The sequence below is a fragment of the Lissotriton helveticus genome, chromosome 2_1 (assembly GCF_964261635.1).
Source record: "Lissotriton helveticus chromosome 2_1, aLisHel1.1, whole genome shotgun sequence".
In the NCBI taxonomy this organism is placed as follows: Eukaryota; Metazoa; Chordata; class Amphibia; order Caudata; family Salamandridae; genus Lissotriton; species Lissotriton helveticus.
In genome coordinates this window covers 1,456,459,037-1,456,481,449 of record NC_136059.1, presented here as the reverse complement: position 1 = coordinate 1,456,481,449, position 22,413 = coordinate 1,456,459,037, and the positions used below count along the sequence as shown (strand labels likewise).

The window sequence follows — 22,413 nt, the reverse complement described above, 5'->3', positions numbered from 1 at the left end:
TTATTTGATAATTATTTTGGGTAATTGTTTATTTCTTGTGTGTTATTTTTACTTTCAAAGGGGTAAAGGGTGAGTATTACATTCATTTTGATTGTTTAATTATTAGTTGTTAATAGTAATAGTTTTTAATTTAAAAATAAGTTTTAATTGTGTTTTAATATTTTATAGTTTAACTTAGATGTGTGTTGTGGATAATATAGTGTTATAGTGGGTCTAGTTGATTGATGTTTATAGTTTTTTTATTAATGGTATAATAATTATGGAACTACTTTTAAATAAAAATATTAAAGTGTTTTGTTATTGGTGTGGTGTTATAGGGTAGGAAATAAAATAAATACATTTGTGTTGTAGTGAATTGTTTTGTTGGTAAATATTTTCTAGTTTAAAAGATTTTTAATAAATGTATTTATTATTTTATTTAATATAATATTTGTAGGTTTTTTGTTATATGTAATTAATATTATAATATGTGTTTGTCTCATATATTTAATATATTACATGTTATATTTTTTGAAATCTGTTTATTTCTGTTTATGATTTTTTTTAAATTCATTTTTTAACTGTTTTAGTGTGAAAAGTAATTTTTGTTTTTCTGCTAACCAGCACTTTCTGTACTGTTGCACTTACCAGAGTGGGAATAGTAATTTTTGCCCATTCGCTATCCAACACTTTCCTTACTGTTGCACTCACTGGAGGAGGAATAGTGATTTTTACCACTCCACTAGCCAGCCCTTTCCCTACTGTTGCACTCAATGGAGTGGGAATAGTAATTTTTACCTCATCGCTATCAAACACTTATGCTACAGTAGCACTCTTTAAGTTTAAATATTTTTCCAATAGTTTAATGCTTTAATTTATTATAGAGTTTTTTTTTTTTGTATTTTAAACCATAAATATATATTTTTATTTTTTATATTATTTTAAACTTTTAACATAAATTAAAAATAATAGTTTATTAATTGTTTTAAAGTAAATATATGTATAAATCCTTATGTTTGTGTGTTTATTTTTTATTAAGTTTATATGTTATATTTTATTAAAACGTATATTAAATTAATTTTGTTATTATATTTAATATTTTACATATTTAATATATATTATTTTAGTATATATTTATATAAAAGTCAATATTTTATACATCTATATTTTTTAGATCAATATTTTTAGTCGATATTTTTGTACTTATCTGTTTAAGTACTCAATATTTTTAACATCAATATTTTTTACATCGATGTTGTGGCAGTGAACCCCCCAGCAGAATTTCCCACAACACTTTCATCCCACTTTTTTAGACAGGTGTTGGGGTAAAGGCAGAGGAAGAAGAAGAGGGGGCCAAGAGAAAGTTAAATGGCAGGAACAAAATCCACAGGAACAAGAACAGCAGTGAACTTATCTACCAAGACATTATCTGCAGTTGAAACCAAGTACCTCCAGAACGTCCTTGGCTTTGTTCCCATACCTTAGGGAGACAAATTATGCCTTACATGCCAACTATACAATTTCTTTCCTAAAATCAGGCTCTCTGTCCTTTTCAAAGGCTACCTTGAGGCAGATGACAAGTTACAGAACGCCTTCAAAATCACCCCAGAGGCAGGCATGATTTCTCATGGGTTTTTAACTAACGAACAGGCAGTATTAAAAGGAGTGGGTGCTCTTAACCATGGCACTGTGTTCCAGAACATGTCCAGTGAAGAACTTGTGGCAATATAATCTCTAGCCATGAGAGAAACATCACAATAAAACAGGCAGACAAAGGTGGGGCAATAGTTATCATGTCTCCCAACGATTATAACAATGAATGCCTCTCCCACCTAGTTGATCATAAGTACTACACCGCAATTGACCAGGACCCCACAGCGAAATTCAGTGCTCTTTAAATTCCACCTCAGAAACTTATAGATGGATAAGAAAAAATAAATCACCTAAGGAGTCAGTAGCTTATCGAACATAGGTAAGCGGCGCCGCAATTTGAAGACATTAGCTAAACTGGTCTTATATTCAATTTATGATTTCTGCATCACTATACTTGTGTGTCACCTACTTGTTTAGATGTGTGCTTGTCATGCCACTCTGAACCACTCTGAACCTACACATGTAGGTGCCATGGAATGATTTATCCCACTACTTGTATTCATTACAGGTGTGACTAGTGAACACCCTTCAATCAATCAATCAATCAATAAGGGGTTTATAATGCGCGCTACTCACCTGTGAGGTTCTCAAGGTGCTAGGGAAGGGGGTGGTGGTGGGGGCAGCCGAAGAGCCAGGTCTTGAGGTGCTTCCTGTACGTGTACAGAGTCGAGGAGTGTCTGATGTTCACCGAGAGCTCGTTCCAGGTTTTGGCTGCCATGTAGGAGAAGGCTCTCCCTCCTGTTCTGTTTCTGTGGATGCGGGGGACCTCTGCCAGGGCGAGGTCGGCGGAGCAGAGTTTCCTCTTGGTTATGTGGAAGGATATTCTCTCATTGAGGTATTTGGGTCCAATGTTGTTGAGGGAATTGTAGGCGTGGTGATAAGTTTGAAGGTGACCCTCTTCTTGACGGGGAGCCAGTGGAAGTCTTGTAGGTAATGGGTCATGTGACCCTTTATGTATCTTCATCGTATATTTACTGTATTGGTGTACATTTCTTTTTTTGTTATTTCCTGGGTCTGGTTTTAGACGTCCCCAGGTATACCTTACTGCAAGTATTTGGTTGTGTGTTTGGGGTACTTTTTGTTAATCCTACCCATATTCTTCCCAATCACAAGTAGATTAGCTTTCCTTTTTTCAGTCCTGAAGAATTGCTCAGATCGATAGAGACACTTGAGTCAAGAAACATGTTGACATACACACACACTATTTTATGAGCTGGCTAGGACCATGACTTCTACATTCAGCCACCCATTGATTTTTAATCATAGTGACAGCCCACCTATTGAATTTAACTGGGTATCTATTAGCTATTTTTAAATTCACAGCTCACACTACACCAATTCACACCTAAAGCACCTCTACCCTAATGCTCACATTGGCATCTGGTGCTCGAAAAACCTCTGGCAAAAAGTCCCTTGAGGGGCCCAATGGGTATTGCAGCACCAGGCCAACAAGGAGCTACCCGATCATGACGCATGACACCCACTTGGTTGTGAGAGGGCTCTTGCTTCTGAGCAATCAGATCCAGCAATGTGTTCTCTCAGTTTTCATGACCTAGATTTTCTTCCTCCCCTTCCCTCAGGAACATCATTCCTTCAGTATTAGATTGTACATCAGTATCAGCACTGCAACTTTTCCCCCACCATAGTGTCTATCCCTGGGGACCACACCTTGTCTTGAACTCTTGCTTTGGTTTTCACCACTTGATGCACCGAGTCGACAAACCAGGCCCAGACAACGGAGCACTGTGAGTTGCCTCCCTCTTAGCAGCAGCCCTTCACTGCTGGTGCTCAGTTTATCTCCGACCCTCCAGACCTAGGTCATTGTTGCTTGTTCAATTTGAGTTAGCGACCTGGCACAAATATAGCATATTACAACTCATGCAGTTACATCACATGCTATTAAAACGCGGTTGTTACAACGGCCATGTTGTTAGTACGCAATACCTTTAAATCACGAGTTATTACAACGACTTGCTGTAGGGGGCCCGCTGTCTTAGGAATAGTATTATTTACTATTCATACTACAGTTTGCGGAACAAACCTTTGCGCCCCCCACAGCAAGTTGTTGCAATGACTTGCGATGTAAAGGGATTGCGTACTAACAATGCGGTTGTAACGATCGTGTTGTAATAGCACTGCGTTGTGGAAACAGCGTTGTAAATGCTATTTCCCCCTGGCACCATCTAAGAAGTTCCACCGCTGCTTCCTAAGAGTGCTTCCTTGGTCTTGGAAAGGCTCATGTCTGCGATGGTGCTTCCTTGACCTCCTCGATCAGCAGGGCTCAGGGGTATTCTTCCCGCACAACCCTGCTCACAAACTCTTTAGCCCTTCATCTTCTTCAGCCTTAATGCAGCTGCTGGGTTGAGCTTGCGGATAGGGAGACAGATAACCAGCTGGGTTGTTCACCGTAGGGCGATATACTATACCAAACCAATAAGGCCGCAGTTGCATCGGCCACAACTCGATCTGGGAACGGGGAGCATGTCAAGACATTCCTGTAAAAAGTGGCTTGTGATGAACTGCTGTCTGCACAAGTAAATATGGAAGTGGTGGCAACCCCATCTGATTGCAGGGCTTCTCGTTCTATTAGAGCACACTGAGTCTCAGTGTCTGACAATGCTCTGCTGGCCTATGCCCTATGCGGTCTCAATCCATGAGCCCTCACTCTTCTCCTTCAAAAGAACAGTTCCCAGACCTCTGGGGCTAGCATCCATCACCAGTTCCGTCTTGCATCTCGGGTTGAAGTAGGCCATGGTGGAATCTGACAGCAGGGCATACTTCACTTGGCAGAATGCCAAGTAATTGCAAGCATTCCACACCCACATGGAGTCAGTCCTTGTCAGGGCCATCACGGTTTTAGACATGGTAGCTAAGTTCTTCATCCAAAGGAAGCTCCTCACCTCTGTGGCAGTCTGGGGATCCGATGCTTTTTGTATTGCTTCCACTTTCCTCATGCCCGCTTTCAGCTCTTCCGTAGAGAATATATACCCAAAGAATTCAATCAAATCCTCATAAAAATGAACATTTCTGCCTGTGTAACATCAGCCAACCGTCTGCCAAACACTTCAGTGTTGCCCAGAGCCTCACATGATGTTCCTTGGGTGTCTGAGAAGATCAGGCTGTCTTTGCTGATGTTTAGAACTCCTACAAGGCTAGAGAGGGTTTCAAAGACAGTGTCTTGAAATACATCTGCTGCTGAGGATATGTCAATGTTTAACCTCTGCTAACTACAGAGGCGTATACAGGTCATTATCTAGCGACTGACTGGTTCCAACTCCAGCTGGTGGTATCTGGAATTGAGGTCAAGTTTCAAGCACCCCTGTGCGTTGTTCAGGTCTGCCACAATGTCATCCATAGTAGGAGTGATGTGCCGTTCTCGGCGAATGGCCTTATTTGGAAGCCGCATGTCCACACGGAGCCGAAAGGCTCCAGGCTTATTGGGTTTGGGTGCAATTACTAGTGGTGAGACCCAGGGTGTAAAGCTAGTGACCACCTCAATCACTATTAGTTGGTACAGATTCCACAGCTTCCACTCCATCAGTAGCCACAAGTGGAAGGGGACTCTCTAGTGTGGAGTATTGTGGGCCTCATGCTGTTATCAAGGTGCAGCCACACCTTGGTGATATTCAGTCATCCCAGCCCTTCAAAGAGCTGGAGGAATTAAAGCATGATGGTGACAGCACGTGGCTCGTGGATTTGTCTTGCAAAGAAGACAAGCCCCAGGCCCTCTGCTGTGTGGCAGCCCAGGACGGTGCCAGTGTCACCTTCTGTGACTTAGAAGTGGGCCTGTGTCAACCTTCCTATGCTCACCACCACCACTTCTACTACTCCTATTAGCTGCAGCAGGTCTGTGTCCCGTATGTGTATATCCTCGCCCTGTGGGAGCCAGCTTGGTGTGTGGAGTTATCCTATCAAGCTGAATGGTAACAATGACATTGACCGAGGTTCCAGTGGCTATGAGGTCCCTTCTAAATGTGCTTCTGATCTCCACTGTACACATGGGCAGAGGGTGTTTCCGGTTGCCTTCTTTGCCTACAAAGGAGACGGTAAACACTTCACTATCATTATCGTCGTAGAGCTCAGGATAGAACCTTGGCTTGTACCCTTAAGATTGCCTCTCGGACTCCTCCTCAGCGATTGACAGCTGTCTCAGGGCAGCCCTCAGCTTCATTTTAGTTGCTGATTTCAGAAGTATCCTTTCTATCCACCACACCTTGGCAGAGTGGTTCAGTTGCCCACAGTGTGACCATGAATGCCCTCGAGGGAGGCAGATATCCGGCTTTTTGTGTGCAAGGCAGTTGCCTCACTTGCCTTCCAGTTGCCATGAAGTGTTTGGGGTGCGAGGGTGAGCAGAGTGTATCTGGATGGTGTCCATTTGCTATTCCTTTACCTTCACAATGCGAGCCATATCAGGCAGTTTCATCCTTGCCAGAGCCACCTCGATGCCATAGGCTCGGCTGTTTGCCAGCTCATACAAAAGTGCCAGAACCAGGATGGCATCCAGGGTGATTTGTGACTGGTGCAAAATTAGCCACAGTAGGACTGATGACCTGCAACTCTGCATTAGCTGTGCCTTGATTGTGTTGGGTTGGTCAGTGTTGACGCATTTTCTCACTAATTTCTTGAGGTAGCATAGAATACATCGCCCATTTGCCGAGCCTGTTGCAGCTTAAACCTCTTGTAGTTTGGGTTAAGCCATGGATCAAAATTCTGGTATGAAGTTGCTACAGCAGCATCAAAGTCCATTTCATCAACAGCGTGTGGCGCAAAAGTAATGTTGCAGTCTCCCAAACCATGAGCACCTACGTGGCACGGCTGTCCTGGGTGTACCAGCTCACTGAATAGCTGCAATGCTGTGCACTGATGAGTGAGTAAGTGGGGTGGGCAGTGGTGAAGACGGAGCCTTTTGCTGCGCCAACATCATGCAGATTTTAGCCAAGGGACAGAAAGTTTCCAACAGCCTGCAGGACCTGGGCCAAAACACATGTGGTCACGAGTGCCTGAAGTGACAATTTCCTTCTCCACCATTGAGTGTATCCAAAACGGTGACTGAGGCAAGCACCACTGTCTGCAATCCTTGCCACACATGAGATGCACTGGGAGTCACTTCCTAGACTCCTGACCTGACACACTCAGGCGGTGGCCACAATACTCTCCCAGGAAGACAAGGGAAACTGTGGACACTGCCTAACAGTCTTCCAGGGAGGCAAAAACGGCCCACATGATCAGAAAAGTCCCTGGAGAATAACTGACCAGGAATTCAGTAGAAATAGTGTAGAGCTCGATCTTGCCAGCAGGTGGTGCCTTTCTCTCACTTTTACTATGCAGGAGCCCACAGCAGAATCAGTGCAGTTCTCATTCTTGCCAGGAGGTGGCACCTCACACCTATTTACATCAGTGCAGGGGCCCACAGGAGCACAGTCCCAACTTGTGATAGGCCAAATCCGGCAGCATTCAGTACCACACCGGGGCAGCAAGACATGATGAGACCTCATGGAGAGCCAAGCAGGTGGAGCTAAGTAGAAGGCCAGACCACTAGCCTAGGGGCACACTCTGCACATCATGCTCCAAGCGGCCCATCTAGCTTTCCTTCAGCCACGGGCAGGGCCATTTCAATGGTGCCTGCAGGGTTTGTAACCATCCTTATCACCAGTGAAGAGCCTGCTAAGGTACAGGCCCGTGGAGGGGCCACAGGTCACAGCACTGACAATGATGGGACTCGGAGGCCATGAACGGGTGTATACTGAGCGAATTCAAGCGGTTTCTCCACCCTTTATTTATCCCCTGGGGGTGAGATGTGGTCAGAATGTACAGTAACAGCCAGGTGGTACTCTACACATTGGTTCAAGCTTGTCATATTTTCTTGGGGTTAGAGGTTAGAGGCTGTTGGCAACTTAAGGAGTAGAGGAAGCATCTTCACCACTTTTCAGGAACAATTCGTGCAGTCTATAGATAGGCTCAGTGCTTGAACTCAATCCACGAGCTCTGCAAATAACAGAGCCACACATGCTCTCTTAAGTGTCAGCCTCCTTTCACATTCAGTGTATAAGAATAGCAGTATACAAGTCAAGTCAAGTCAAAGCATACTTTATTCGATTACTTAAAATCATAAAAGCATATTACATCACATATGTAAAAAGACAGTTCAAATATTAAAAAACAATTCTTACATTTTAAAAATCTGGTTCAATATTTACATAGGCTGGAGCATTTCATCTTTAGAGGTATTACTTTACAATTAAAAATACATTTTAGACTTTTGGCGTCAATTTTTTAGATTTAATACGCATAGCTGCGACCAAGAAGCTTGCGACCCCATATATTACTCTAGTGCTACCCAGAAGTTGTAGGTAGCGGAGTGCAGGCCGGACTTGTATAAAGCCTGCTTCTCTCAGAATTGGAACTAAGAACTGTTTCCTACAGTCTTCATAGTGGCCACAAAACATGATAAAGTGCAACAATGTTTGATCTGAAAAGTTATCACAGTTACAGGGGATAGATGAATCTAATTTTCCCCAGACTGTATAGTTCCCCAGGGAATACTGGATGATGTTAAGTCTAAATCTCACAAGGAGGTTACGATGGAAGGGTCGTGTAACGATGTTCAAATAGGGTTCCATTTTTGGGGTATTCTGCAAGATGTAATTAGCTCTGACTCCCGGTTTCTGAACCTCTGCTGCCTCCCGTTCCAGCTCCGCTTGGCCCACAAAATTTTCCTTGATCCATGCAACATCGCCCTTCTTAATCGAGCTCGGAGTAGTGTAAAGATCAGGCCTCCCAGTTTATAAAAAGTATGTTTAATATACATTTACCATGGGATTTTGTTAACTTTATCCAGTGCCATACAATCTTTAATGATGGAGTGGTTTAGACTAATTTCCGAGTTCAGTCAGATCTTTACCCAGCTGATAAGTGGTGCCATCTGCAACTGATTACTAATGAAACCAAGACCCAGCTCTGTGTGCACTGAAAGTACTGGGGTAGATTGGGGTACCACTAACAGAGATCTGAGAAATTTATTTTCCACCACTTGAAGTTTACTTAGTGGTAAAAATCCCCAAATGGAAGCACCGTACTTAGCTATAGAAAGGCATTTTGACTTGTAGACTGTCAGCAAGGCTTCTATTGGGCGTGACCCTAACCGTTTTGCAAAGCTCAGTAGAGCAGAGGTTGATCTGGTGACAGCTATGCCTTTAGCATTTAATTGTGGCCTCCAAGTGCCCCTTTCATCAAAAATGACGCCCAAATAAGTAAAAACCGGAACTCTAGAAATCTCTTCCCCATTGCAATAAAACTTTCTTGTTTTAGCTGATTTGGGGCGTTTCCCCGCTACCATGACATGCGATTTTTTGTTATTTATCTGTAGATCCAGGGAGGACATAAATTCCCCAAAATCATCCAGGAGTCTCTGCAGCCCTACCCCAGTGCGGGCCAGTAGAACCGCGTCATTTGCGTAGAGGAGTACTGGGACTACATAGTCCCCCACGCGTGGAACGTCTGGTGTAGACCCTTTCAAGGTTGATTCAAGGGAGTTTATGTAAAGGGTGAATAGGAGGGGTGCCAAAATGCACCCCTGTCTAACACCTCGTTTCGATGTAAAGGAGCTAGTGTTTCCTCCCTCGCTGTTGGTTCTAATCGAAGCTCTCAGGTCTTGGTGCAGGGCCGCTAAAAATCTTACCAATGGTGGGTCTATCCCTATATTAATTAAAATAGTCCAATGTTTTGTGCGATTGACCAGATCGAAGGCCGATGATAGGTCCATAAAGGCCATGTATAACAAACCCTCCTTAGCCACGGTGTATTTGCTAATTAACATGTGGAGGTTAAGGCATTGGTCGAGAGTACCCCTTTTGGCCCTGAACCCATATTGTAGTTCGGAAAGGACCCTCCTCTCCTCTAGGTTTTCTCCGAGTCTCTGCAGGATGACTCTGCCCAGGATTTTAACGGCAGAGTCAATCAGGGAGATCGGCCTGTAACAGGCAGGGTCAGATCTTGCTCCTTTTTTGAACACATGTATAATAGAAGAAGTGGACCAAGACGAAGGAAACCCCAATGTAATTGTGGAGTTAAAAACATTTGTAAGCGTCTTAGTCCAAAACTCCAATGGGTTCCTATAGAGGTCAGCGGGCACACCATCTGGGCCCAGCGCCTTATTTTTCGTCATTTCCACAATGGCCCTCTCAACCTAATTTTCTTTAAACGGCGAACGGAGGGCTAAAAAACTGTGAGTGGGGTCCGTCACTGGAATATAGTCCTCCTCACTGTTATAAATTTTACTAAAATGTGCAACCCATATCTCATCTGGGATCACAGAATCCATAATTGAGTTATTTGTGCCTGCGAAGTAAGGGTGGTTAATTACAGCCCAAAATTTAGAGCGGTCTCTAAGAACATCTATTGACATAAGATTTTCCCATGCCTCATTTTTAATGCATTTTTTGCGGTTAGCCATGGCAAGTTTATAATTTTTTCTAAGTGGAGCCACTAGCTCCCGATTTCTAGGTTTTTGTTTTAATGCGTATAATAGTTCTTTGTGGGTTTTTGAGCATGTCTCATCAAACCACCTTGGGAGATCTGGACAGTCCCTCTTCTTATTACACTTCAAGTCATGTCTGACTTGTGCACAAATATTAGTGAATGAGTTAATGACCTGTTTACCATCTGCCAAACGATCTAGACATATTTCCATGTCCTCTTTTACTTTGCTCTCTAAGTCCTGCATAAAAGTGTCTGGGACCACCTTGGCCCAATTAAGCCTCCTTCCCTGGTCCTTGGGAATAAGTTTATCATGATTTCGTTCCGCACTATCCTTATGTTTGTAGGCATCACCCCCCTTGAGTAATGACAAAACAAGGGGGTTGTGATTGCTGAAAGTCGAAACGACAACTTCAAGGGTTGCTCCTATAGATATTACGCCAGGAGAGACAAAGATGAAGTCAATTACTGTCTCAGCATCTCTGCCTACAAAAGTCGGGGCCCTGTCCTCCCCCCAAGTTCCCTCAATTTCATATAGGTTAACAATGGCCAGTAGATCTTCCAGCATCTCACCTTGTGGAGAATGTTCAAAGTGAGTGGAAATTGAACCAGAAGGGCCTATGTGTTGTTTAGCCAGACAATCCCACCCACACGGGTGTACATTAAAATCGCCCATTAAAAGTACATCGAATAAAGCAGTGTGCGATGACTTATATTCTTCTAAAAAAGTAACCAAAGTACTTAGGTGTCTGTTCTGTGTGTCCTTCTCTGGGGCATTATAAAAATTCAGTATTAAAGTCGTTAGGTGTTTAGGACGAGACCATTCCAGGCCCTGAAGGTTAGCTGAGGTGATCCCCAATTTGCTGAATGTGCCTGGGAGTTTAAGTGAAGATAGAATGCACAAGCCACCTTTAGATCTTCCTCCCAGTCCCGGTGTAGCCTTTACTAGAAAGCTACAAAAACCATCTAGACAAAAAAGATCACTAGAGTCCCAGGTCTCTTGTAGAGCAATTATATCATATTGTACCACAAAATTTAGCCATCTGTCATCCCTTACTTTCTTTCTCAACCTGCCACATTCCAACTGATTACCTTATATGAAGAATAGGGTATTACCTGCCTGTTCTGTTCTATAACGGCCATGTCGGCTGTATCAGTGGATAGTTGTCAATCATTTATGTCCAAACTCGACAGGGCTGAAAATCTATTGGTTAAAGTTATTTCTGGGCAATGCCCTACAGTAGTCTGTCCAGCAGTGTTCATTGTATCTGCCCTCAGCAAAGCCTGCTGAGATTGATCTGAGTGACATTTAGTGTTGTTGGCATTCAGGGTGGTGCATTGAATCTGTGGGACATTAGGTGACCGTAATTTGGGTTGTGAGTAGAAAGATAAGGGATAAAAATAGCCTAGAGGTAAAGGCCTGATGCCTTGTCCATCGAGCTCTGAACCATCCCACAACAAAGTATTCACAATATTTGCTCTGTTAAAATTAACAACCACACAGTCTCCTGGGATAGTCTTTCTCCGTTTCCCAACCCATTCAACCCTTCTAGCAGTAATTATACTTGCGGCAATATCGATATTCCCACTACTAAACTGCGTGCACCACCTTTTAGTTCTGTTCAATAGTTCATTTTCCTTTTCCACGGCACCATTTTTTAGAGAAGGAATTCCAGTCAGAATTACCACTAAAGGGGCTGCTTGAGGGGGAAGATGCAATGTAGGTAATTTTGGGGCACAGGGATCAGAGATATGACAGTCCTGGACTAGAGACCTTCTATGTGCAGGCTCAAGAGGTATAGGATGTTGTTGGGCCCTCATGGTTATCTTTGTCCTTTTTTCTTGGAGTATCTGTTGTTCAGGTAGGGTCTGCGTGTCTGTACCCAGGGCGGGTAGCATGTCCATTTCCTGCCTAGACATCACAGCTTTAGTCTCGCCCATGGCACTACCATCCTTGAAGCCTGTAAGGTGAGCCCTAAATTCCTTCAGGAAATTATCAATAGTTTCACATTTCTTGACAATATTTGCGACACAAAGGTTTAGAGAATCCACTATGTCCTTCCCAATGTTCACAAGTACAGGCTCCAAACGGGATACAATTATTTCCTCCATCAAGTCCTTCACGTTAGCAGGGAGACTAAGGTTCGTTGTACTATCCTCTCTCCCTTTAGACGAGATAGGGGGAATCTTCCTATTATTACCTTTACTGCCACATTTAGCGTTATCAAGTGACTTTGTCCCCCCTGGACTGTATCTCTGAGAGGTATCTACAGGAACCGGGCTATTCAGGACTCCCTGCTGCCGTTTGGCTACAATAATGTCTGGTTCTAAAGGGATAGGGGGAGCAGTACTCAATCGCATTGCAGCATCCAGAGGGGGTACTAATTCCGTAGACAGATCAAGTCCCAGTTCTTTCTCTACATTGGCAATTTGGTCGTTTAGAGGCCCCACAGCTGATGTTAAATAGGAAATGATTGTCTCTGATTTACGGGGCACCTTTGCGTTCTTACCTTCACCTTCAATGGGAATCAGTTTGCGCGTCCCCATCCTGCAGCCAAGAGGGGTGGCCCGACCCAACAACCTCTGACCACTGATGGCCACAGATGGCCCGCCCTCTGCCCGGGCTCTGCCCGGTGACGCCCGCGCGCGTCCCGCGACGCGGAGGGAAGGGCTGACTCTAATAAGCCTCTGGGAGGAAGCCCCAGCGGTCCGACGGCGTCTCCGCGAAGCAGGGGACGCTGGGAGTTGTAGTTTTGGCTTGCTGCCGGCCCCTCTCAGCGGCCGCGGATGGTCTGCGGCGGTGGGGGCAAGCAGTAGCGAGTGAGGAGCCTGTGGTGGAGTGACCTGGATGCAGCAACCCCAGTGCCGGTAAGAGCATCTCCCCGCTCCACTGAGGGAAGGGCTGACTCTAATAAGCCTCCGGGCGGAAGCCCCAGCGGTCCGACGGTGTCCCCGCGAAGCAGGGGACGCTGGGAGTTGTAGTCTTGGCTTGCTGCCGGCCCCTCTCAGCGGCCGCGGATGGTCTGCGGTGGCGGGGGCAAGCAGTAGCGAGTGAGGAGCCTGTGGTGGAGTGACCTGGATGCAGCAACCCCAGTGCCAGTAAGAGCGTCTCCCCGCTCCACCAAGGGAAGGGCTGACTCTAATAAGCTTCCGGGCGGAAGCCCCAGCGGTCCAACGGCGTCCCCACGAATCAGGGGACGCTGGGAGTTGTAGTCCTGGCTTGCTGCCGGCCCCTCTCAGCGGCCGCGGAAGGTCTGCGGCGGCGGGGGCCAGCAGTAGTGAGTGAGGAGCCTGTGGTGGAGTGACCGGGATGCAGCAACCCCAGTGCCGGTAAGAGCGTCTCCCCGCTCCACCAAGGGAAGGGCTGACTCTAATAAGCCTCCGGGCGGAAGCCCCAGCGGTCCGGCGGCGTCCCCGCGAAGCAGTGGACACTGGGAGTTGTAGTCTTGGCTTGCTGTCGGCCCCTCTCAGCGGCCGCGGATGGTCTGCGGCGGCGGGGGCAAGCAGTAGCGAGTGAGGAGCCTGTGGTGGAGTGACCTGGATGCAGCAGCCCCAGTGCCGGTAAGAGCGTCTCCCCCAGTGTACAAAAAAGCAGGAATATTTACCTGCACAAAGTGCTGTGCTTGCACAAGTCCATGCAAAGGGAGATACTTCCCACATATTTCACTTCTTTGCTTCATGCCTCAATGTGCCTGCCAATCTAAGTAATTGACAAAGGATGCAACAAAATACGACAAGCTACTCGAAGCTGTCAAAGATACCACAAACACTGGAATTAGGTGTGGGGAAATAGATGTCAGTCTTGTCATGTTGTCATATTAATTGAAGACAATACACAATCTCAATGGGTAATAAATCATGCAGTATAGCATTCATGGTGGCCGGACTCTATCGATGGTCAAGGGAGGGGAAGCCACGGGAATAGAGGAGTGAGAAGTATATGCTATAGAAACATATGATAGCACAGGAAAAGGAGTTGTTCATTAAGACATAAAATGTTCTTACCATATTACAAAAAATTGATTTTGGGTACAAACAAATAAGACTTCCCAGAGAAAAACACTTGCTAAATGTAGGGCCAGATGTACGACCATTTTTTGCGGTTGCAAAGGGGTTTCGGGCCCGTTTGCAACAGCAAAAAACGTGTGGCCCGTGTACCAACCCCACTTTGCGAGTAGCTGTCTCGATCCCAATACGGGCTCTGTGACATCCATCCAAACCTTGTACTGAGGGGGACCCAAAAACGTATTTATGTTTGTTGTGACTTGTAACATACAATGCTTCATGGTATAAAATATTGAGAGGTATTCATTGTGAATTTAAAATGAAACAGAAAAAAAAAGACTGATTGATGTGGAATGTCATGGTATTGTCATAGGTAAATGTATCTGCATCTTGGAATTCATTGTTGTGTATACAAGCATTGCGAAAGAACAAGCGATGCAGCAGAATGTATTAAAACGAAGCTCACTAGACTCGAGCCTTCTCTTTGAGTATCTCGCACTTAGGATTTGTTACAGGAAAGAGGAACGGCACAACTTAACACTACACATACATCAATGTGGCGGCCATCTTTGTTGTGGTGGCTATCTTGGGTATGACATGAGTATTTAATTCCACACCCGCTTCCAGAAGGTGCTTAGCCTTCCGTACTTCCAGCGGTTGCAATCCAGTATCCAGGGTCGCTTACCTGATAATTGATGCGGTGTTCATTGTTCAGTTTCCGGATCTTCGGTGCTGCGCATCATCTTCATGGACAATGGAACCTGTTGAAAGAAAAGAAAGAGATATGTTAATCTGCAAAATAGGGCGCTCATTGCAAGTAAGATGTTCTAACTTCTACAAAACTCTTCAGTGTAAGATAACACTACTTGAAGAGATTGTAGAACTTTGAGGACAATTTAGTTACGTACATTCGTACTGTTTTATATGTATCTTTGTGGACTTTATTTTTATTTTGAAGCTTGTAAGAGAACAGAGTCCACGTTGTGGATGTAGATAATGTATGTACATGTCGGAGTTGAGAAACATCCTTTACATCGTGGTGATTACACCGCGATGCTTTTAGAACGCAGCCATTACAATGCAAGTGTTACATCGACTTGCACTGAAGGGCGCTCTAACCTAAGAAATAGTAAGATTTACTATTCTAACACCTTCCCTACTGTACGTAGACTGGTGTTGGAATAGTAAATCTTACTATTCCTAAATCCAGCGCCCTCCAGCGCAAGTGGTTGTACCGACTTGCATTGTAAAACTGCGATGTTACATACCGCAATCACTTTGATCGCGTTGTAACATCATATATTCGTCAGTGTTTGTATTGAGTCACAGCAACATAGCCATTGCGACATATAGAGAAAATAGTTGAATCCACATATGTCATCTTTATTATAGTTCACTTCCACCCAAATCTACGAGCCTAGTGATGTAAACTATGCCACTGTGATAGAACTCCAAAAGCTCTAGAAAACACCACTACAAGCTACTTAAAACACCCTTAAGTCGCAGGTAAGACTACGTGTGATTGATTGATTGATTGATAAAAATTTATATTGCGCAAAAACAATAACCCGCAGGTATCAAGGCGCCTAACAATAATATCGAAAGTCTAAATCAATCATCTTTACACATAGGCTTTCAGAAAAAGACGAGTTTTTAAGGCCCCGCGGAAAGTCTGCAGGGAGGGTAAGGACCTTAGATCCAGGGGAAGATCATTCCACCATTTCGGAGCTAGAGTGGAAAAAGCCCTACCACCCCATCTTGCTCTTCGCACCCGAGGGACTGACAAAAGCATTTTCCCGGAGGAATGCAGATTCCTTCCAGGAATGTAGGGAGAAATGATAGAGCCTACTCCAGAGACACAGTTTCTGGCAATAGCCCTGTATGTCATACACAGGACCTTGAAGCGTACTCGGTACTCTACCGGGAGCCAATGCAACGTTTTTCTGGCCAAAGTGGCCGATGAGCGGCTTGGAACATCCAAGACAAATCTGGCCGCGGCATTCTGGACCACCTGCAAGCGCTGCACGAGGGTCTTATTAAGCCCCGCATACAGCGCATTGCAGTAGTCCAGACGAGAGCTGATGAGCGCGACGGCTATTTGTTTTCTGGACTGCGCAGAAAGATATTTCCTGATCCTTCGCAGGGTATGGATAAGGCCCCAACAGGTGGAGATGGTCCTACTCACCTGTCTGCTCATATCCAGGGCAGGATCTACCATCACCCCAAGATTCTTTGCGGATAAAGTGGGGGAGGGGCACACTCCAAGTGAGTCAGGCCACCAGCTAGAAGACCAGATGTTTTCGTTCCCGCCAAACACCATCACCTCAGTCTTCTCTCCATTCAGTTTAAGGGAGTTCTGTATCATCCAGTGACCAACCGCCTCCATACATGAACTAAATTTGGAGGCGGTCTGCACATCTGAATGGGAGAGAGAGACGAGTATTTGAGTGTCATCAGCATAGGAGACTACCTCCATCCCGAAAGTTCTTATGAGTCTGGCCAGTGGGGTCACGTAGATGTTAAATAAGGTCGGACTGAGAGCCGACCCCTGTGGGACCCCACATAGCACAGACTGGGATGGAGATAGGAACTCACCCATCTTGACTCTCTGTTCCCTCCCAGTAAGGAAGGAGGTTAGAAGGTCCAAAGCTGCGTCCCTCACCCCCACATCCCTCAGACGAGATGAAAGAACTGAGGGAGAGAGGGTGTCAAAGGCGGCAGTTAGGTCTAGCAGGACCAGGAGGGTGGTCTGGCCTCTATCCACTGTCGAGCGGATGTTATCAAACACGACAGTGAGGGCCGACTCGGTGCTGTGTTCCCTCCTGAATCCATGCTGAGAAGAGTCAAGGCAGCCCGAGCTTTCTACGAAAGCAGCGAGATGCTTATTTAGATGTATCTCAAGCATCTTCGCAGGGGCGGGAGGCAGCGAAATTGGTCGGAAGTTTTTCAGGACTTCCGGATCCAGGGAGGCCTTCTTTAGCAGGGGTTTGATTACTGCTTTCTTCCATTCCAAGGGGAAGACACCATCTCTTATTGCTAGGTTCATAATATCTAGCAATGGTGGTAGAAGGGACTCCCCACACTGCTTGATGACTTTCAGAGGGCAAGTATCCAAAGGGGAACCAGATTTGATCTTTTTAAGCAGTGCTTCAAGATCCTGCAATTCTAGCGGTGGAAAAGAATCCAGGATGTCCAGAGGGGAGGCATCGAGGGCAGGTACCTTCGGTAAGACCAGGGAGGTGGGCACACTAATACAAGCTCTTTGCTTCTCAAGAGCTAGATGGATATCAGATATTTTAGTGTGGAAGAATGAGGCAATCTTATCACATAAATCCTGCGAAGGAATCACAGGGTCCGGGGATTGTAGTGTGACTAACGAGTCGACAATTGTAAAAAGCTCCTTCGGCGAGGACAGCGAGGTTGTCAGGGAAACAAAGTAATCTTGTTTCGCCTGCACGATCTCGGCCTTATATCTCCTGACAAGGAGTTTGTGGGCCTCTTTATTCTTAAAATCCCAGCTGGAGTGCCAAAGCCTTTCCTTCCTCCTTACTTCTTGCCTAAGGAGTCTAAGGGAGTCGGAAAACCATGGAGCCGAAGGTCTCTTCCTTGCTCGGCGTCGGGTCTGTATAGGAGCTAGCTCATTCATAGCTTCAGTTACAACTCGTTCGAAATGACCAACTGCAGTCTGTACATTATCCTTGCCTTTAATGGAAAGGCTAGCAGTCCAGGGCGCAAAAGAATGGCTGGTAATGTCCCTAAGATTTCTAGCCGTAACCGTTGCATGGTTCCCTTTTTTTCTATCATTTCTCCGCAGATATTCCAGATGGAATGGAACTGCAAAATGATCGGACCAGGATAGATGCACTGGGTCCTTAGTGGTTATGCGACCGTCATTAGAGAAAATACCATCCAGCGTATGGCCTGCCCGATGAGTGGCACTGCTGACGCGCTGCGTAAGCCCACAGGAAGCCAGAGCCTCAATAAGTCCTGAGGTATCTGGAGTGTCCTGTTGTTCTAGGTGGTAATTAAAATCACCCAGGATGGAAAAGTTTTCTCGGCCAAAGTATGGTTCCAGAGCCTGAAGAAGTTTAAGGGTAAAATCAGTCCGGGGACCTGGTGGTCGGTATAATAAAATTCCTTGAAAGAGAGGACACTGTGCTTCCCTGATGGAAAAATGAAGGGCTTGGAAAGAGTCCGGGGAGTCCAGAATAGATGAAGTATGACATTGAAGGTGGTCTTTATGGAGGATCGCTATACCACCTCCCACTCGACCCTGTCTATCAAGTCTAGCCAGGCAGTACCCTTCAGGGACCGCTTCGATTAGATCGGGGCCAGAGGAATCTTTGGCCCAAGTTTCAGTGATGAACACTAGGGTCGGATTTCTATCTAAGACCATTTCCCTAAACATGATCTTGTTTTTAACAAGAGAGCGGGCATTTACCAGAATACCTTCTGCTATCATAGTTATGGGCCCAATGGCACCAGGGGACCCGAGAGAAGAACTACGTAGGGGATTGGAAGGCCTGGAGTTAGGGAAGCAGCCACAACTTAAAGGGAGGAGTAGGTTGTCTGGTTCCAAAGAATGCATACATCCAGATCTACGGGGTTTCAGTCGCAGCATTTCCTGGCGGGAATAGCTGTGCAGAGAAGATGTAGCATCAGCAGAGTCCAGAGTCCAGGCGTCCTGCGCGTCCTCAGCGCGGACGGGCGCAGACGGGCTGGACTCTGGCGTGACTCCGGCGTTACTGCGGCGCCCACGATGCGCGTACACGCTGCGCGTCGTTTCCATTATTTAATAAAGGGCTCTAGCGAGTCCGCGTGACAGGCTTCAGCAAATAGCTGAGGAGTCTCACTCCACCCCACCCAAGATGACGCCCCTAGTAATCAAAGCGCGGGGACCGGCCCGCCCTAATGGCGGTGCTTGCGGCGTAATACCGCTGTGCAAGAGAGCGTTCCGTGGAGTTAGGACCCAGGTAAGGAAGCGAGGACAGTTATTTTAAAATACTAAACAGTTGTTCAAAACGGGGGAAAAGCGGCTAAACTAAACAGCATAAGCGACACAAAAGGATTTGTTTAAAATCTCCCTGTAGCAGATAGCTTCTTCCAGGAAGCGCGATGTGCACAAAAAAATTCAGACAGAGGGTGAGCTTCTCCACCTACCCGAATTAAGTAAGGCCCAGGAGGACGGCCTCTAGCCAGTCCGCGTGACAGGCTTCAGCAAATAGCTGAGGAGTCTCACTCCACCCCACCCAAGATGACGCCCCTAGTAATCAAAGCGCGGGGACCGGCCCGCCCTAATGGCGGTGCTTGCGGCGTAATACCGCTGTGCAAGAGAGCGTTCCGTGGAGTTAGGACCCAGGTAAGGAAGCGAGGACAGTTATTTTAAAATACTAAACAGTTGTTCAAAACGGGGGAAAAGCGGCTAAACTAAACAGCATAAGCGACACAAAAGGATTTGTTTAAAATCTCCCTGTAGCAGATAGCTTCTTCCAGGAAGCGCGATGTGCACAAACAAAATTCAGACAGAGGGTGAGCTTCTCCACCTACCCGAATTAAGTAAGGCCCAGGAGGACGGCCTCTAGCCAGTCCGCGTGACAGGCTTCAGCAAATAGCTGAGGAGTCTCACTCCACCCCACCCAAGATGACGCCCCTAGTAATCAAAGCGCGGGGACCGGCCCGCCCCAATGGCGGTGCTTGCGGCGTAATACCGCTGTGCAAGAGAGCGTTCCGTGGAGTTAGGACCCAGGTAAGGAAGCGAGGACAGTTATTTTAAAATACTAAACAGTTGTTCAAAACGGGGGAAAAGCGGCTAAACTAAACAGCATAAGCGACACAAAAGGATTTGTTTAAAATCTCCCTGTAGCAGATAGCTTCTTCCAGGAAGCGCGATGTGCACAAACAAAATTCAGACAGAGGGTGAGCTTCTCCACCTACCCGAATTAAGTAAGGCCCAGGAGGACGGCCTCTAGTAAAAAGGGTCATTAAATTAAAGTATTGGGGAGGTAAAATAGGCAAAGTAAGTAAGTGCGAATACTAAAAGAAGTGCTCTTGTGGCCTCACTGGTCAACAACAAGGATCCCTCACGCGTCCATTATCCAGCCTTCCTCCCTGAATCCTATTAAGTATTCATAGTGAATTACAGACAACACAGGTTATAAGGTAGGGCACTGGGAAGTACGTCCATAACGTCTCAGCGAAACACAACTTTGCGGACTTAAGGTAAGAACGCATTGTTTAAATCTACTTGGAGCCAAGGGGGAAAAAAAGGAGGAAGTCGCCCCCCACTCAAACCCTATATAAACAACACGGGACTCGTCCTTGAGGACACACGTTACTTTATAGACGTGACATATTGGGATATCCAATTTTCTTTTATTCCCTTTTTGTATATGAATTTCATTTACTCATATAAGTCACAGTGTCACATTTGTAGACAGGAAACCACACGCCCACTACCACCTACTAACTCCACTTTCCATACAAGGAAAAAATGTGAGGAAAGAGAGAGAGCACCTCATGGTAGAACCGCCACAAGGGGTTGCTGGCTGATGATTGCCAGTTTACCCACTTATCATCATTGGTAACTCTCTCTCAATCGTGAAAGAAGGAAAAGGAAAAGAAAAGAGTAAGTGAAATCAACAAATAATTTCACTATTAAGGAGACATAAATAATAACTCCCACTCGTGCACAAGTCAACAAAGACACCCCTCGTGAAAAATCAAAAAGTGTAATTTTCACCTATAAAATTGAGAGGCTTGCTGGCCACTCCGATTTTATTCTGGGCTGCAAACCTTCCAAGCTAAAATTGGTTTCTATTGTACCAAACCTAATGCTGAATTGCCAACATGATTCGTTGCCAACTTGTATCGCAACTTCATCAGGGCTTACAGGGGTTCATCCTTTCATTCATTTCACTGTGTTTTTCAGTTCAACACCTCGAGGTAGCGAAGTTACAACATACCCGCACACCTCCTCTCAGGGTATCCGTGTCAGCTGATCACGTGTCCCTGCGAAACCCAACGTGCTTCTGGGATTCGCTGCCGCGTCCCACCGGCGTTTAGAAGCTTAAAGAAGGGTAAACTGGCAATCATCAGCCAGCAACCCCTTGTGGCGGTTCTACCGTGAGGTGCTCTCTCTCTTTCCTCACATTTTTAATTGTATGGAAAGTGAGGTTAGTAGGTGGTAGTGGACGTGTGGTTTCCTGTCTACAAATATGGCACTGTGACTTATATGAGTAAATGAAATTCATGTACAAAAAGGGAATGAAAGAAAATTGGATATCCCAATATGTCACGTCTATAAAGTAACGTGTGTCCTCAAGGAGGAGTCCCGTGCTGTTTATAAAAGAACGCATTGTTACCTCGACAGAAGGTTAAGTCCAAGACAAAGTTTCGCCCAGACATTATGGATCAAGACCAGCAAATCTCCCTTCAAGATATAGCAACAGTATTAGCTGAAATTCGGTCTGAAAATGCTGCCTTACGCAGAGATCTTTCGATTTTACAAACCAATTTACAAACACGTCAAACCTGGAGTCTACCTTCACCAAATAAACCAGTCCTTAAACCTTCTAGTTTTCAAAATCCAACTAGCCCCTCTGAGACCACTGCTAATGCTCCTATGCAGATAAAAGGTATAACTTCGACTCCCATACCACTGGCGCCGCCTGAACAATTTCATGGAGATAGCAATAAATGTACTATTTTTAATAAATCAGTGTAATATGCATTGTATGGCAAAACCAACTGCTTTTCCCAATTACTCACCCAAAATCGCCTTCATTTTATCATACTTAGGTGGAGATGCAGCCGTGTGGTCGGTACCTTTAATAGAAAGGAACGATCCAATATTATACAATTTTAGACTTTGTTAAACATGACTTTGTACAAACAGCAGATAATGAGTTACTAAATGTAACACAAGGATCTTCTGATTTGCTTCATTATATCTCCACATTTAATAGACTGGTAATTGAAGCAGATTGGCCAGAAGAAAAAAAAGTATCTCTCTTTTATGAAGGACTAAAAGACAAATTAAATTATATGATAACTCAGATTTTAGACCCCCGGATGATGTCAGTGATTTCATTGATTTAGTAGTTAAATTGAATCATCGTCTATCAGAATGTAAAGGTGAAAAAAGTAGAACAGATCATAAAGTATTCGTCTTTAGGGAAAAGAGTAGTAATAAAGCAGACACAGTTACTAAGACAGATCTTGGGGAACCAATGCAAATCAAAACTATCTGCGGCCCACTTACTAAAGAAGAAAAAGACACATGTAGAAGGCTTAATCAATATT

At 45.2% G+C, this 22,413-nt stretch overlaps 1 long non-coding RNA gene across 1 annotated transcript in view; it reads right to left on the bottom strand.

Annotated features, from left to right (window-relative positions):
• LOC144819797 (uncharacterized) overlaps nt 1-22,413 on the bottom strand; it is a 232,469-nt gene that overhangs the window by 8,342 nt on the left and 201,714 nt on the right. Inside the window, exons 4-5 of the long non-coding RNA XR_013607570.1 lie at nt 21,880-21,936; nt 14,798-14,873 (exon numbers count right to left, since the gene is read on the bottom strand). This is a non-coding gene — a long non-coding RNA (uncharacterized LOC144819797). The remainder of the gene's footprint in view (nt 1-14,797; nt 14,874-21,879; nt 21,937-22,413) is intronic.